Here is a 14843-nt window from a genome sequence, read left to right as displayed (position 1 = left end):
GCACTCAGGGCTGATTTCCTTCAGAATGGATAGATTTGATCTTCTTGCAGTCCATGGGACTCTCAAGAGTCTCCTCCAGCACCATAATTCAAAAGCATCAATTCTTCGGCAATAAGCCTTCTTTATGGTCCAGCTCTCACTTCCATACATCACTACTGGGAAAACCATAGCTTTAACTATACGAACCTTTGTTGGCAAGGTGATGTCTCTACTTATCAAGATGCTGTCTAGGCCTGTCATTGCCCTTCTCCCAAGAAGCAGGTATCTTTTAATTTCGTGGCTGCTGTCACCATCTGCAGTGATCGTGGAGCCCAAGAAAGTAAAATCTCTCACTGCCTCCATTTCTTCCCCTTCTATTTGCCAGGAGGTGATGGGACCAGTGGCCATGATCTTCGTTTTTTTGATGTTGAGCTTCAGACCATATTTTGCGCTCTCCTCTTTCACCCTCATTAAAAGGTTCTTTAATTCCTCCTCACTTTCTGCCATCAAGGTTGTGTCATCTGCATATCTGAGGTTGTTGATATTTCTTCTGGCAATCTTAATTCCGGCTAGGGATTCATCCAGCCCAGCCTTTCGCATGATGAATTCTGCATATAAGTTAAATAAGCAGGGAGACAAAATACAGCCTTGTCGTACTTTCCCAATTTTGAACCAATCAGTTGTTCCATATCCAGTTCTAACTGTAGCTTCTTGTCCCACATAGAGATTTCTCAGGAGACAGATGAGGTGATCAGGCACTCCCATTTCTTTAAGAACTTGCCATAGTTTGCCGTGGTCGACACAGTCAAAGGCTTTTGCATAGTCAATGAAGCAGAAGTAGATGTCTTTCTGGAACTCTCTAGCTTTCTCCATAATCCAGCGCATGTTTGCAATTTGGTCTCTGGTTCCTCTGCCTCTTCTAAATCCAGCTTGCACTTCTGGGAGTTCTCGGTCCACATACTGCTTGAGCCTTCCTTGTAGAATTTTAAGCATAGAATTTTAAGCATAACCCCCAATATTTACCTCAAAATAGGAAGTGCTTTATGCAAAGTCTAAGTGCCCTTAACAAACCACATTTCCCAGGATCCTCTGGGGGGAAACAGTGTGCCTTGAATGTCCTTTAAAATTATGGCAAAGATGTGACTCGAGAAAGAGAGAAGGCAGGCATTGGACAATTCCAGCATCAGGTAGAAGGGTTTAGCCCCTGGGTGCCAAACTTTCTCACAAATGCTTGATCACAAATGCATGCATTTTGCCTGAAAGATAAGCAGAGAAATTCTCGTCCCAAAGACACGCTTCTGACAGAATACTCCCTTACACCACCAAATAAAACTTCCTGCCATCTCATTATGTTATGCTGAGGCTTACAAATCTAAACAGCACACAAATGCCTTGGGCACTGTATTACTCTGGAGAAGACAAAGAGAGAGAGAGAGAGAGAGAGAGTGAGAGAGTGAGTGAGAGAGAGAAAGGCACGGAGTGATGGGGGAGGAGGAGTACACTTCCCTAGGGGTGTAATACGCTGAGCCAACTGCTGGTAAATCCACAATGTGAAATAGGGAGATGGTTGGAAATACGCAGCCTATCTACAGAAGAGCATCTGGTGAAGTTTTTGCTCCCAGAACGCCGTCACTCATTTGTTATTTAGGCTTTGTCAAGATATGTTCAAAAAGCAGCAGCTGGGAAAGTATAAATCAATGGAAGCGAGCAATAAGAATGCAGGGGCATTGGGAAGAATGGAAATAAAGGCACATTTGCTTGCGTGAAGAAACAGCAGCAGCAGCACCCTGAAAGGAATGATACCAGGGCAACCATTTTGGTGCCCTGCTAGAAGAAAATACTTTGTGCCTTAAGGCCTGCACAACTTGTGAACCCTCCCTAGTGAAACACAGGCCATCAGACATTGTTTTCAAGCTTGCCATGTGTCTGATAACAATCTATATTTTTCAGTCCCAGGAAGACAGCCAAGAAGAAGGTGCTTATAAGGTCGCTGATGAGCAGCTACACTTCTGAAGGTGTAGTGTGGTGTAGTATGTTATAAGTTGTCTTTTCAGCCTAGGCATGGCATGAAGTTCTACCCCATCAGGAATCTAGGTTAGAACACTGACTTATGCCTGGGACAGAGGCATATATTGTATTCATTCATTATTTTTTATTTATTAAAGTCAAAGGTAGGTTTATTTTGGAGATGGGGAGGAAATTGTTTGGTCTTTTTTTTTGCTGTGGAGTGTCCTGATCTAACACACTACATTTTCCTCTTTCTTTCTGATCTGCCACTCTTAAACTTACTTGAAGATCAGAAGGCAACTCCCAGTTGGATTAAACACACCTCTGGATGTTGCAATGCAATTCTGGTACAGGGAAAGTGTGAGCAAAAATACATATTTTATGTAAAAAAATAAATAAATGCATCCAAGATGTGTTTTATCCAGACGAATGCATAGAAGTGCATTGAAAAATGTATATTTTACATTAAAAAGTGCATCTGTTATGTAACAAGAGCATACAAAATGCATATGATTTGAATGTGGACCATTAGTGCATTCCTTTTTTTAAAAAAATGTGCACAAAATGGGACAGAATATATCAGTGATTGAGCACCACCAAGACTAGAATGAAACTGAAGTAGCTGCTCAGCCCATCCCTAGTTGTTGGTTTGAATTTCAAGGGAAGCTGCCACTGATGCCTTCGCAGAGGAGATATGTCTGTGGCAGCTGACACTGTTGCGAGACTCACCCAATCAATGTGCAAAGAAACAGTAAAAAGTGGATGCAACACAATACTCAGTGAGGCAGTTAAAATGTCTATAGCACTGTACAATGCCCAGTCAATAGACAATAAATAGCTCACATTTTGCCAGTCCTGAACAGTGTCAATAAATCAGAATGCAGGAAAAAGGCAATTACAGGACAAGGTGAATAAAGAATGATCATTGTTGAGAAAACCAGAAAATAAGATAAATGCAGTGATATGCAGGTGGCTACAAATTCAAAAGTGAATCAGCTCAGAAGCAAAGGAACAGTATGTATCGAAGAAGATGCTTTTTACAGACCACGGTAAGAAGGAAAATAAATTGTATTTTTATTTAATCATTTTTGGTTCTGTTTTACTGTAAAGTTGCACTACGTTGGGTATGCAAGTGAGAAATAAGGTCTACTTGTGCAATGGGACTCTCCTCTCCTTGCACCCCACTTGCAGATCTCCTAAACCTGTTCTGGGGGTTCCCCCAACCCTCCCCAGCAGATTGAAGGGGCATTGGGAAGGAGGGGGCCGGAAGATGCAGCTTCCGGGCTACCGCCACCTTCCCTGACCTCAGCAACTAAGCTGTGAAGGGAGGCTTCATGCTGCCTATCGGAGCAGCCTCCCAACTCCTTCTTGCTTGCAAGCAGGAGTGGGGCAGGGATCTCTCAATTGTGAAGGGAGGCCAGTGTGGTGTAGTGGTTAAGAGCGGTAGATTCATAATCTGGGGAACCAGGTTCGCGTCTCCGCTCCTCCACATGCAGCTGCTGGGTGACCTTGGGCTAGTCACACGTCTCTGAAGTCTCTCAGCCCCACTCACGTCACACAATGTTTGTTGTGGGGGAGGAAGAGAAAGGAGAATGTTAGCTGCTTTGAGACTCCTTCGGGTAGTGATAAAGCAGGATATCAAATCCAAACTCTTCTATCAGAGCTTGTGTGCAAGCGGGGGGGGGGGGGCAGGGATCTCTCAGTTAGGCAACGGGAAGCCTCCCTTCCCAGCTGAGGGATCCTCGCCCCCTCCTGCTTGCACACAAGTAGGAATGGGATTGGGGCTGCTCCGATGGGAAGGGAGGCATTGCGCTGCCCGAGACTCACTGTCGCCACTGCTCTCGGCCCTCCTTCTCCACCTTCCATGCCTGGCGCACCGCGCACCGCTTCCCTACCACCACCACTGAAGAACCAACAACTCAGGGGCTGCTCAGGCTCATGGAGAAAGGAGACAGAAGCCTTGGAGGAAGGGAAAACATGGCGGTTGAGGTCAAGATGTGGCCACTTCTCTTCCACTGCCATCGCTGCAGCATCAGCATGCTACACGTGTAGTATTTATTTATTTATTTAAAGTGTCCCCGGATTCATTGAAAAAAACCTGGTAACCTTAGACTTGAATGCAAGAAAGGGGGAAACCTGTAGGTTTTTCATAATCTGAAAAGGCCCCCAATGGCAGCAACAGCTGTAAAATTGTATGACTGATGGTCAAAATGGACCTGACTGGAAAGTCAAGGAAATCACTGTGTAAGTATATTTAGCTGGCAAAGTCAATTGCTAGCCCAAGGAAGACAAAAACAGTTCTAATATTTGAGAGTTCTCTTGTACACTGAAGTGAATGAACCTATTTGAAATGTAACGCAATGGCATTTTCTAACAAATGATTTAATGAATGCTGTGTCTGCTGCTGTCATATTGCATCAAAAACACTTCACCCCTTGTCAGTCATATCAAAGCAGCTGTCAAAATCTGACTATACCAAAAAAAGATTCTCTACTTTTTAGAATTTCCTGTATATTTGTATCAAAGTCAAAGTAATAATTATAGCAGTAGCAACCAGATTTGAGAAAGCAAGATGTCTCACCCCCCCCCCCCAAATGAAGCTTTTACCATTTCTTAAGCATTGTAAGGTATAATTATGGAAGGATCACGTCAGAAAAAAATTACTAATATTATAACTAATGATACCATTTCCCTACTTCCAGGGAGAAGATGAATTCATAGCTGTATTTGGGGTTTGTTTGTTTTTTCATTTATGCATAATTCTACACAACTGATTAGTCAGCCAAAAATCTCTTGATGGGCTTACTCATAGAAGTTGCTTGCTGTTGCTATGGTGTGGATCATCCTGTTCCTCATTTTAGAGACTTTACCAGAACTTAAAACAGTGTTGGGGAACCTCTGGCTAATGGGCCTTATTAGGCTTTCAGTGCCTCAGGGGTTGGTTCAACAGCTCGTTCTGGTTGAACCACACCCATCTTCTCTGGGCCTGATGTCATATATGATACCAGGTAAGGTAAAATAAGGGCGGGACGCAGGTGGCGCTGTGGGTTAAACCACAGAGCCTAGGACTTGATGATCAGAAGGTCAGTGGTTCAAATCCCCGCAACAGGGTGAGCTCCCTTTGCTCGGTCCCTGCTCCTGCCAATCTAGCAGTTCGAGAGCATGTCAAAGTGCAAGTAGATAAATAGGTACCGCTCCGGTGGGAAGGTAAACGGTGTTTCCGTGTGCTGCTCTGGTTCGCCAGAAGCGGCTTAGTCATGCTGGCCACATGACCCGGAAGCTGTACACTGGCTCCCTCGGCCAGTAAAGCGAGATGAGCGCCACAACCCCAGAGTCAGTCACGACTGGACCTAATGGTCAGGGGTCCCTTTACCTTTACCTTTAAGGTAAAATAAAATCATATATGATATCAGGTGTATCCAGGGCTTGAAATCTCAAGCCACAGCAAAACTGAAGAAGAATCTGGAACCCAGTTTAAGTGTGTTCCATATTCTTCCTTTGTATCAAAAAGCTTTAAAATGTTGGCACCTTTTCCTATCGCCCACCACTCTAAGAGTGCTTCTAAGTTTTCCTTTATTCCCTTTGCAACCGTAGCTGGATTGCGAGAGGGGTGGAATCTTCCTTTGCAGACGCTACTTTCATTCAAGCCACACCTGCAAAGTAAAAGAATCGGAACATTCAAATTCTTTCCTTTGAAGTCAAGTCACTTGGCACCATGGTGATATCAAGTGATTGACAGGAAGTCAATGGAGGCTGGAGGAGCCCAGGATTCCCCCATCCTGCTGACCAGATCCTATTCCCCACCAGGAATTTTAAAATCTATTCCAAAAGGAGTGCTTCCTCCGTAAAAAGCTGGGGGGGGGGGGGGAGTGTAAAACAGGTGCATCCTGACAAGTAATACTCTTCGCTTCCTGTATTCTGTGCCAAACTTGTGTGCTTCATTGATTGCAAGGGCTGCACCGCTTTGTTTGCCTTGCCTCACATTAAAAGTCCCACCACTTCCCTCACTTAAGACTTGCGCTGGATTATAAACTGGAAAAATCGACATCCTATCTCTGTTAACCTTTGGCAAAGCTTGAGGAACTATTCCTTGCTCATGAAAAAGCCATCTAATTGCTAATCTATAATCCTTTTAATATGCTTCACGTTTCTGGATTGATCTATTGCCAGCTGACCTAGCTGTGCTGGTAGCTATATTAATCCCATTATTCACGTGTTCCAATGGAATTCGGTTTAATGAAGGCTGAAAGGTTTGCATGCACTCGGCAAATATTAAAGATGGTTACACTTCCATTGTGGCGCACCTAATTACATAGCATTCTTTTGTTTAATGGTGGAAATTTAGTTGTTCTTCCACAACCTAATTTATCTGGCTTAAAAGCATCACCAAACATCCTTATCTAGTGCATTGTTATTTTTAAGGAACTGTCTTCAGCTTATTATTTCTAGCTTGCACTTTTTAATGATGCTAATAAAGTTGTATGGAATCCATAACATATTCTATGACAACAGGGAAGATATATTCCAACATCTCCAATAAAAATAGGGATGTCCCATTCAATAATGATAATTTTACTATTTATACTGCACACATCTTACTGGGTTTCCCCAGCCACTCTGAGCAACCTCCAGCATATATACAAACATTAATAAAACATTAAACATTAAAAACAACAACTTCCCTATAAAGAAATGCCTTCAGACAACTCGGGAGTCAAATAATTCCACACGCTCTAAACTTTCTCCAGTGGAAATAGGGACGTCCTAAGGAAAAGCGGGACATTCTAGGATTGTTTTGGGTGAAGCCATGACAGTTAATCCACCATATTTGTATACATTTGTAGTAGATGCATACTTTTAAGTTTCTTCTCTCTTTCCTCCTTGTCACACTACATATTTCTCTATATAGTGTTATACTTTTGGAATTTGGATACCAGTAGATCTGTGAGTTTAGAATCTATAAGAAGAAACCTTTTAAACCAAGCAGACTAGTCTCTTTGTAAGATAATGGCCTTAGTTGACTAGCCAAGTATTGGCATTTACATGTATAAAGTGACGGTTCTGTTGCCATAGAGACAAATGGGTGAGCCTTTCCTCACTTCACCTGCCTGCATGCCATGTCATCCTAGGAGGAGGAACAATTGGCCAAGGGGTGCAGTATGTCCGGTAGCTTTAGGCTGATGCTGGAAGCTGGAGACACAGAGACCTGTCTTGCTCTGTGCTGGACCCAAAGCTGTGGCTTGAGGCTTTCTTGGTAACCTATTGGGAGGGCAGGATCTATTGAATTGTTAATGCTGTGAGCTCCTCCATCCTATGCTCAGGTTGTATATATGTATAATAAAACCGTATGTCCTAATGACACAAGAGTCTCCATCAACCTTCATTCCAATAAAAGCAAACTCTGGCTAAGCTGGAGCCTATGGAGTCTCTCAGCACCAGAAGATTGGGGAGGTTCAACAATATAATGGTTGTAGTATCAGAGGCACAACCCACCTAAGATCCGGCAATAGCCTCTTTAGGGATCCTCCTAACATGTTTAAGACCTCACTTGTCATCAGTTCATACAAACCTCCTTCTAGCAGCTATGGTGTGTTATGCTGACCTGTTAGCAGCTACAAAGTGCTGTTGTGGCTTCCCCTGTTGATGTTATATAACAGGCTTCTTTTCAGCCAGAACTCAACAGAACTCAGTTCTGGCACCTCTCACGTGGGTGTCATTGCCAATATAAGAGAATAAGTGAGGTGTTCATGGTGAGGTCCGGCACCTCTTTTTCTAGAAAAATAGTGCTGCTGATGGCTCTACAAAGGATGTGAGAGGACAGTTCCCAGCCACACTACAGTTTAAATTTCCCATGGCCACGCCTCCCGCCAACGCTGATTGGACAGTGGGGCCAGCCCTGAGCAGAGCCCCACCCAGCACTGGTGACATGGCCAGGAGGTGATGATGAGGGGGCCGATCTCCACCCCCAGCCAGATCACTGTGAGGCCCAATGCCTGGCCACAACACTGCTCACTAGAAAGTCCTGTTTTCAGGCTTCTTATAGGATTCTGGTAGGATACTGTGAAAACAGGCTGCGGGGGGGGGGGACGACTAGATGGGCTTTGGCCTAAGCCAGCAGGCTCTTCTTATGTTACATTCCCACATCCTCTGCCCCTTCAATGTCTTCATTTCAATGCTCCTTGAGCATTCCTACAGCTGCAGTGTGGCTGACCAAAGCATCTTTCACAGCCTTTGTGAGACCACCTACAGATCTTCATCAGTGTGTGTCATTATTAATTACCAAATGCTTATAGTAACCCTACTTACAGTTTTATAACAGTCAAATTTCTTCTGAGGAAATAGATCTCCTGCTGATTCAAAGCCCGAATACTGTCGCTTTTTAGAGACAATCACTTTTTAACTTCTAATTTTATAACATTACATGAGGGCCACTGGGAATGCTTCAACGCTCTCCTTTAATGACAGCAAAATCCATATTTGTTTTGGCTGATATTTAACGGATTATTAATTTTTCAGTTTAGTTTAACTCTTCTTTTTCTTTAGTGCAGGTGTAATAGACTGTGGATTCCTCAATATGATCCCATTATAAAAGTTTAAGTGGGATTTGTAAAATTGGGCTCTCTTGTAAGTTCACTGACAGAGATGCAGGTAGGTGTGCCAATTGCATTAATGAAAATTCTCAGGATTATAGGATTTTCAAAACCAGGACACTCCAGGGCATTAAAGAACATAAGTTAATGAAACTCCATTAGGAGTTTCGTTATCTGCATGCCTACATTAAGACTAAGATGCCGTACAAAGTTTTAGGCTTAGGTTATAGGACTACTGCTCTGTAGATTTCACCTCTTAGTAAAATGGTGCTGAGTAGATTCACTACCATGCTTCTAACACTGAATAAATATTAAAACCCTGTGATGTGAGCAAGGTATGACTTATCAAAAGCCCAGGCTTTTGATCATCATCAACATCATCATCATCAACATCATATATCCATCTGACTTTGACATATTCTTGTTCATTGCTTAATCCCCTGATTGAGGAGGATCACTCCTGACTAATTATGCAATTTTAGCCTCACTTCTCTGGGAGTAAGCCCCATTGGATTCAATGAGACTTATTTCTGAATAGGCATGATTCTACTGTTAGCTATGAAACAATGTGGCCTCACTAGGCCTCATTCTCAATTGTCTCATTTGCCCGCAATCACTGACTCTGCTTCACCAGTAAAATGATGGCACCAGATATGATTGAAAAAATGTGGACATTTACTAATCTAAGGGTTTTTCAGGGAAGGTCTATCCCAACGCAATGCCATGTCATCCTAGGAGGAGGAACAATTGGCCAAGGGGTGCAGTATGTCCGGTAGCTTTAGGCTGATGCTGGAAGCTGGAGACACAGAGACCTGTCTTGCTCTGTGCTGGACCCAAAGCTGTGGCTTGAGGCTTTCTTGGTAACCTATTGGGAGGGCAGGATCTATTGAATTGTTAATGCTGTGAGCTCCTCCATCCTATGCTCAGGTTGTATATATGTATAATAAAACCGTATGTCCTAATGACACAAGAGTCTCCATCAACCTTCATTCCAATAAAAGCAAACTCTGGCTAAGCTGGAGCCTATGGAGTCTCTCAGCACCAGAAGATTGGGGAGGTTCAACAATATAATGGTTGTAGTATCAGAGGCACAACCCACCTAAGATCCGGCAATAGCCTCTTTAGGGATCCTCCTAACATGTTTAAGACCTCACTTGTCATCAGTTCATACAAACCTCCTTCTAGCAGCTATGGTGTGTTATGCTGACCTGTTAGCAGCTACAAAGTGCTGTTGTGGCTTCCCCTGTTGATGTTATATAACAGGCTTCTTTTCAGCCAGAACTCAACAGAACTCAGTTCTGGCACCTCTCACGTGGGTGTCATTGCCAATATAAGAGAATAAGTGAGGTGTTCATGGTGAGGTCCGGCACCTCTTTTTCTAGAAAAATAGTGCTGCTGATGGCTCTACAAAGGATGTGAGAGGACAGTTCCCAGCCACACTACAGTTTAAATTTCCCATGGCCACGCCTCCCGCCAACGCTGATTGGACAGTGGGGCCAGCCCTGAGCAGAGCCCCACCCAGCACTGGTGACATGGCCAGGAGGTGATGATGAGGGGGCCGATCTCCACCCCCAGCCAGATCACTGTGAGGCCCAATGCCTGGCCACAACACTGCTCACTAGAAAGTCCTGTTTTCAGGCTTCTTATAGGATTCTGGTAGGATACTGTGAAAACAGGCTGCGGGGGGGGGGGACGACTAGATGGGCTTTGGCCTAAGCCAGCAGGCTCTTCTTATGTTACATTCCCACATCCTCTGCCCCTTCAATGTCTTCATTTCAATGCTCCTTGAGCATTCCTACAGCTGCAGTGTGGCTGACCAAAGCATCTTTCACAGCCTTTGTGAGACCACCTACAGATCTTCATCAGTGTGTGTCATTATTAATTACCAAATGCTTATAGTAACCCTACTTACAGTTTTATAACAGTCAAATTTCTTCTGAGGAAATAGATCTCCTGCTGATTCAAAGCCCGAATACTGTCGCTTTTTAGAGACAATCACTTTTTAACTTCTAATTTTATAACATTACATGAGGGCCACTGGGAATGCTTCAACGCTCTCCTTTAATGACAGCAAAATCCATATTTGTTTTGGCTGATATTTAACGGATTATTAATTTTTCAGTTTAGTTTAACTCTTCTTTTTCTTTAGTGCAGGTGTAATAGACTGTGGATTCCTCAATATGATCCCATTATAAAAGTTTAAGTGGGATTTGTAAAATTGGGCTCTCTTGTAAGTTCACTGACAGAGATGCAGGTAGGTGTGCCAATTGCATTAATGAAAATTCTCAGGATTATAGGATTTTCAAAACCAGGACACTCCAGGGCATTAAAGAACATAAGTTAATGAAACTCCATTAGGAGTTTCGTTATCTGCATGCCTACATTAAGACTAAGATGCCGTACAAAGTTTTAGGCTTAGGTTATAGGACTACTGCTCTGTAGATTTCACCTCTTAGTAAAATGGTGCTGAGTAGATTCACTACCATGCTTCTAACACTGAATAAATATTAAAACCCTGTGATGTGAGCAAGGTATGACTTATCAAAAGCCCAGGCTTTTGATCATCATCAACATCATCATCATCAACATCATATATCCATCTGACTTTGACATATTCTTGTTCATTGCTTAATCCCCTGATTGAGGAGGATCACTCCTGACTAATTATGCAATTTTAGCCTCACTTCTCTGGGAGTAAGCCCCATTGGATTCAATGAGACTTATTTCTGAATAGGCATGATTCTACTGTTAGCTATGAAACAATGTGGCCTCACTAGGCCTCATTCTCAATTGTCTCATTTGCCCGCAATCACTGACTCTGCTTCACCAGTAAAATGATGGCACCAGATATGATTGAAAAAATGTGGACATTTACTAATCTAAGGGTTTTTCAGGGAAGGTCTATCCCAACGCAATCATCATTCTTTTTAGTTCACAAACAGAAACTGGGGGATATTTTACAGAATTCCAATTACTGTGTAAAGCAGGGGTCACCAACATGGCAGCCACTGGTGCAATTGCTATGGTGCCCTACAAAATGTCTGGTAAATATCCCCTCAAAAATCCACAATGCACAAAGTCTGCTCTTCCTGCTCATTTTGTGTTCCAACAGCCTCAGCCTCTTCTACACTGAAGATGCCCACATTTCACTGAATGCCAGGACTGGACACTCATGTTCCCTTTCCCCCTTAACAGACGATTTCAAAGAGCTTCTCTCTGTGAGTAACTGCAGTGGTGGCTGATGAAAGTGCCTTTTTTCATTGGTGGGGTGGGGCTTGTGAGGTGTACACCTGACCCATTTGGTGGTCCCTTTTTCTGCTATTTTAAATAGAATGTGGCAGCCATTCTGCTTTATGTAATGGTCCCAAGGCAGCCATTTTGTTACATGCACCCGCAGTACTTTCTCAAAAATCCAAACGTGCTTCCTAGTCTAAAATTTAATGTAATCTTCATAGAAACCAGCTGTTAGAGGAGTAGTTTAGGCCTATAATATACCCCAACTTTCATTTACCGGTATGTCCACTGCATTCTCCTGAAATTCCTATTCTGCTCAATACAAGACTGATTAGAAGCAAAATCAAACAAACAAAAATTACAGCCTTCTGAAGGTTATATTATGTGGAGTTACTGCTATAACAATGTTGAAAAACAGTGGAATTGTTGTTGTTTTTTAAAAAAAACAACCTTCCAACCTAATAGCTGGTGTGCAAACACTTCCGAAAATGCTAGTATACTAGCCTCAGCCTCAAAGGAAATTATTTTAAGACAACAAAATCCCCAATTACAGAGCAATATAGTGAACACAAAGTTATTTCTATATTTACACCCTGACTAGAGCTATGCATCAACTAGTGTTGCCTAAAAGGTCCTCCTCTTAGCTCTTTGTAAAATTTTATAACAGTTTTGATTTAGAAGAGTGGATTGATCTAACATACTTAAACGGCATTACGTTTAATAAAATAGTTACAACCTTGAGGCAAAACATCAAACAGAGGTAGCAACATTAATCAAAGAAAGTCACTGAAAGAAGGGAGGATTTAATAAGGATAAATGTAGTCAAGCAAAGCATCATGTTAACCCTAAATTCGTTGCTGAACAAGTGACTCCCTTCTTCTACGCTGGGCTAAAAATAAATAGATGGCTGTTTCAATTCAGGTAAAAATATACAATTTGTTCCAAAGGCTGTTTAAGCAAAAGGCTAGGCAAATCTTCATCTGCCCCGATGCCTCCAGGGAGGGGCTATTCCCCTTCGAGTGAACATCCCACCGCAGGATTCAGGAAAAAATGCACCAATGCTCAGCTTGTGTATTGTTTAGGTCCAATCCATAAACTCCTGCATTGATGATGCCCCCACTATTTTGTCCCTTGTTTGATATCGGAAGAATACATCAGAATGAATTAGTTTACCTGCTTCTTCCATTCCATCAACTGAGCCTCCAATGCTATAGAGCTCTAGGTGCAGACTATAAGGTTTAGAGGCACTGGAACTTTCCGCACTTACCTTTGATAGTGGTATAGCTGCTGTTTGAGCTCATGTTTTAAATTGTGAATTTGGAGCTTCCTGTCTGCACCTTTGCTCACCGTTATTCGAGAGTGAGCACAGTGTTTTCCTTCCACATTAACAGTGGGTTGTGCATGAATTAAGAAAGGCTCCATGGCTGTAGTCACACCCCTTATGCACCCTCACATTCCTCTATCCAGCGAATGTGAGAGTTGAGAGCATTTGCACAGGGTAGTCCTTTCAGAGGGATGATATATTAGACCTTCCAACATGCTGCAGAGGAAAATCAGGACACACGTCTTTCGGGGTCACACTCTCACAGAAACCAAAATAGGACATCCCAGGCAGGGCTGGCTTACCCATAGGCACTAGGGATGCAGGACACCTGGGCACTGGGCTCTCAGGGGCACCAGGCCAAGAGTCTGGGGCTGAGATTTGGAGTCCAAGGATTGAAGAGCCACTGCTGAGCGGAGCAGAGCCTGTCAGAGCACCGCAAGCATTTCTTCTGCGGGCCCTGATGCAGCCAGCCGGTTCCTCCCTCCCAGCATGGGAGAGAGTCACGTGCCCCCCCAAAAAAGCTCAACAACTCTGAGCTGCCCCCCTTAAAAAAGTGCAACAACTTTGACCTCCCCCCCCCAAAAAAATGGGCAGTATTTTGCACTCCGGCGCTGCATATGCTAAAGACAGCTCTGATCCCAGGATCCAATTAGAAGCCGGGCTTCTATAATTCTGGAATGTCCCACTCAAAGTGGAGTCCCATACTGTTGATGAGTATGGTATAGCATTGCCTACTATTGTGGAATCTGAATCATTTGTGAGTATCAGAGATTAGAAGAGTTCATATGAGAGCAACTACGTTTGTCTGAGCTGCGGCTTGGCCCAGATCTCCCATTGCTTTCCGCCATTTTCTCCTCAGAATAGGACCCAGCCCAAATGGACAACTTCAGCTGGTCAGAGGAAAGTGTTGCTAAACAGATGTCTGCCAAGCCACCCCCACCAACCCCCATCCTCTCCACACAGAAAGCAGGATGATGCTCAGAACCCATTCCACACAAATGAAAATATTAAGAATCCATTCCACATCTTTCACAAATGTTGGATTTGGGAGAGGTAGAAAAAACTGGGTTTTGAGTACATTCTTCTGGAATAGCAGCTGAATCGTGTGAAAGCATGTTAAAAAAAATTACTTAAAAACCCCCAACCTAGCAACTATACTACTATAAAAGGTAAAGTTAGTAAAGACTGATACGGTTCTTCAGTTACCAAATAAAGGACAAATGTGTGGAGATGGTTCTTCTTGGTTTTCTAGCATGCCCAGCCCCAGTATTCTGTAGTCCACAGGATTGCATTAGACCAAAGAAACATCCTCCCCCCCCCAATATCTTTATTAGTTCTCAATACAGCAAAATACAGATTCAACCAACATAACTTGTATAAACACTGGGTAAGGAAAGTATGCATGTTTTACAGTATCAAGAAATAAAATATATGCCATTAAACATTTTTATCTCTTTTATTACTGATGTAATTATTCTTCACTATAGGTCTGCTGTGATATTAATGAACTGGTATTACACCATAATCATCAGGAGTATAAACAAGGTTAAAGTAAAAAAAGACAGGGGAAGAGGATATAACAGGACGACAACATCTTATATTGTCACGATAGCCAAACATTCTTGTTTAATTCTGGAATCAAGTCACTTAAATGACTGAGAAAAATTCATATTTATCATCTTTTGTATATGTCACAATTGCTTATAATA

The sequence above is a fragment of the Podarcis gaigeae genome (assembly GCF_964106915.1).
Source record: "Podarcis gaigeae genome assembly, chromosome: 12".
In the NCBI taxonomy this organism is placed as follows: domain Eukaryota; kingdom Metazoa; phylum Chordata; class Lepidosauria; order Squamata; family Lacertidae; genus Podarcis; species Podarcis gaigeae.
This window is presented reverse-complemented; position numbering follows the sequence as displayed.